Below are 2,489 nucleotides of genomic sequence, written 5' to 3'. Positions count from 1 at the left end.
AACCTGGAAATCCCTTAAATTATCCTTTGCAGGTAAAGCCCATCTAATTAAAATGATCTCTTTCCCTAAAATTTTCTTTCCTTTACAGACGCTCCCGGTTCTACTTTCTAAAGCTGATGATAGGCTACTGACTCGAGTCTTCCGACAATTTATTCGGGGCTCAGAAGGGGGCTCTAGAATTAGTGTTTTTAAGCTACAGCAAACAAATCTTTGGGTGGACATAATCTCCCAAATTTACACCTCTACAGTATAGCGGCTGCTTTTCGCCATTCCCTTGATTGGATATACGCCTTTAATCGCTTCACTAATACCCCAATAGATAAGGCCATGTGTAGACCCTTCAGCCTCCCAGCATTGCTTCACCTACGAAATGCTGAAATTCCAGTGGAGGTTAGCGATAATCCTCTATTATGGTCGGTAATCTTGGGATGGCGTCAAGCTAGACGAGTTAGCGGTCTTGACCCCCACATCTCGATGTTTCTTCCCTTTCAAGGTAACCCCCCTCTTTTCTACAAGGCAAGTCACCTCCCATTTACAAGGTGCTTGGAAACAATGGGTGTAGGCTGGTCCGAGACACGTTAACAAATAATCAATACCTTCTTACCTTAGAGGACAAGGTTTTCAAATACCCAATCCTTACAGAAGACAATTTTACTACCTCTCAAATTAGGCATTACGTAAGCTCAATATTGCGAGACATACCGGATGATGCTAGAACACGCCCTCTAAATGTAATATCCATTAAAGCCCAAATGGGAACTTATTCTATGAGTCTTATATATAAATCATTAAAGCCGTCTATACATTGGTCAGACTCTTCACCAGGCCCTGGAAAATGGGTGGCTCAATTAGTGAACTGTCGGGTAAATGACCTTCTGAAAGCCACTCTGCGTATTAACTCTATATTACCATATGACAGTTACATAACCATGTCTCTTATGATATTTCATAGAGCATACATCTCCCCGGAGGTCAAGTCTAAAATGTCCCCCTCAGGGGACTATCCCTGCCCTAAATGCTTACACTCCCCAGCTGATATTTTCCATTGCCTTTGGGACTGCCCAAAAATAAGGGAGGTGTGGGATACACTTCTGCAACATCTCATCAACACTTTTGGCATATCTCTCTCCCCGGAGGGGGCCATATGTAATATTCTCGCACAGGACCAGTTGGTGAGGCTTTCTGTCCAGCAGCGCCGCATCTTGTTCATATGGGCGGCAGCCACACGTAAAAGCATCCTCCATTTGTGGGCACAGGGTGTAACATCTTCTTTAAGCTTAATTACTACAAAAGTAACATATCTCTTCAAAACGGATTGGATAGAGGCCTGACTTAATAAAGAAAATGACACGGAGCGCTTTTTTTCCACATGTTCCTCTTTTATCAATACTCGGACATCTTCCACGCGACAGGGGATACATAGTTGTTTCCAGCTCACCAACCGGTATATGAGAGAGCGGCTTGCCGGTAATATCCCTGTTAGACTGGATTGAAATACGAAGTTATGGAGTTTGCCCGGGGGAGAGGAGGGGGTTATAGTTGGAAAAATACCATCTAATGTTAATAATATTGCATAAATGTTCTTCTGTTATGTTATTGGACATTATATGTATACTTTGTATTACACTCAATAAAGACGGTTAAAAAAAAAATCAAAATGTCAAATGGCGCTCCTTCCTTTCCAAACCCTGCCGTCTGCCAAAGCAGTAGCTTTCCACTACATATAGAGAGAAATTTCGCAGCAAAGTTTATGATGCAATTTTGTGAAAATTCAAAATGTGGGGCTAAAACAACATTTTTGTGAGAAAAATATGATTTTTCGTTTCCTCGGCTCAACTTTAAAAATTCAGTGTAGCAACGTGCTCACCACACATCTAGGTAAATTCAGTTTAGGCAAATCAGGGGCTCTCCAAAGGTGGACTTTGTAGCTTTCCAGTGATAGTCCATGATTCATTACACAGAGACTAAGTGGGTTTGAGCTGAACAAAAAGATAAATCTATTGAAAAAAAAAAGTGGAGGATGCGGGCATCGATCCCGCTACCTCTCGCATGCTAAGCGAGCGCTCTACCATTTGAGCTAATCCCCCTGGTAGTGTTCAGCACTGGCTTTTGCCTCTGACTAGGTGGCCGGTCTGCTGATCACGGAGCATTATATGATTCTCTCTGCCAAAATACCGATTCCCAGAGACAGGAGCAACGTTCTCACTGCACAGAGAAGGCCGAACACAAAGAAATATTTACTGGTAGATGCAAATTGCCTCTTCAGAGAGGAAGAGGACTTGAACGCTATAGCGATCCTACAAGTCACAATCAACCCTTTAGCGAGTCTTGTAATATGACTTAGGATAAAAGCCAAACCAGAATCTCAATTCAATTCATACTTTGCACTGACGAGGGCCAATAGCCCGAAACACCGAGTCTGCAAATTGAGATTCTGGTTTGGCTTTTATCCTAAGTCATATTACAAGACTCGTTAAAGGGTTGATTGT

At 42.4% G+C, this 2,489-nt stretch overlaps 1 non-coding gene across 1 annotated transcript; it reads right to left on the bottom strand.

The window, feature by feature from the left end:
- Window positions 1–2,014: 2,014 nt before the first annotated feature.
- On the bottom strand, window positions 2,015–2,087 carry TRNAA-AGC (transfer RNA alanine (anticodon AGC)). The gene has a single exon. It is a non-coding gene; the product is annotated as a tRNA-Ala (tRNA).
- Window positions 2,088–2,489: the final 402 nt, after the last annotated feature.

The sequence above is a fragment of the Dendrobates tinctorius genome, unplaced genomic scaffold (genome assembly GCF_039654945.1).
Source record: "Dendrobates tinctorius isolate UK_male_01 unplaced genomic scaffold, ASM3965494v1 ptg000251l, whole genome shotgun sequence".
Classification (NCBI taxonomy): domain Eukaryota; kingdom Metazoa; phylum Chordata; class Amphibia; order Anura; family Dendrobatidae; genus Dendrobates; species Dendrobates tinctorius.
Note: the sequence above shows the minus strand (reverse complement) of the source record. Positions and strands in the feature narration are given on the sequence as shown.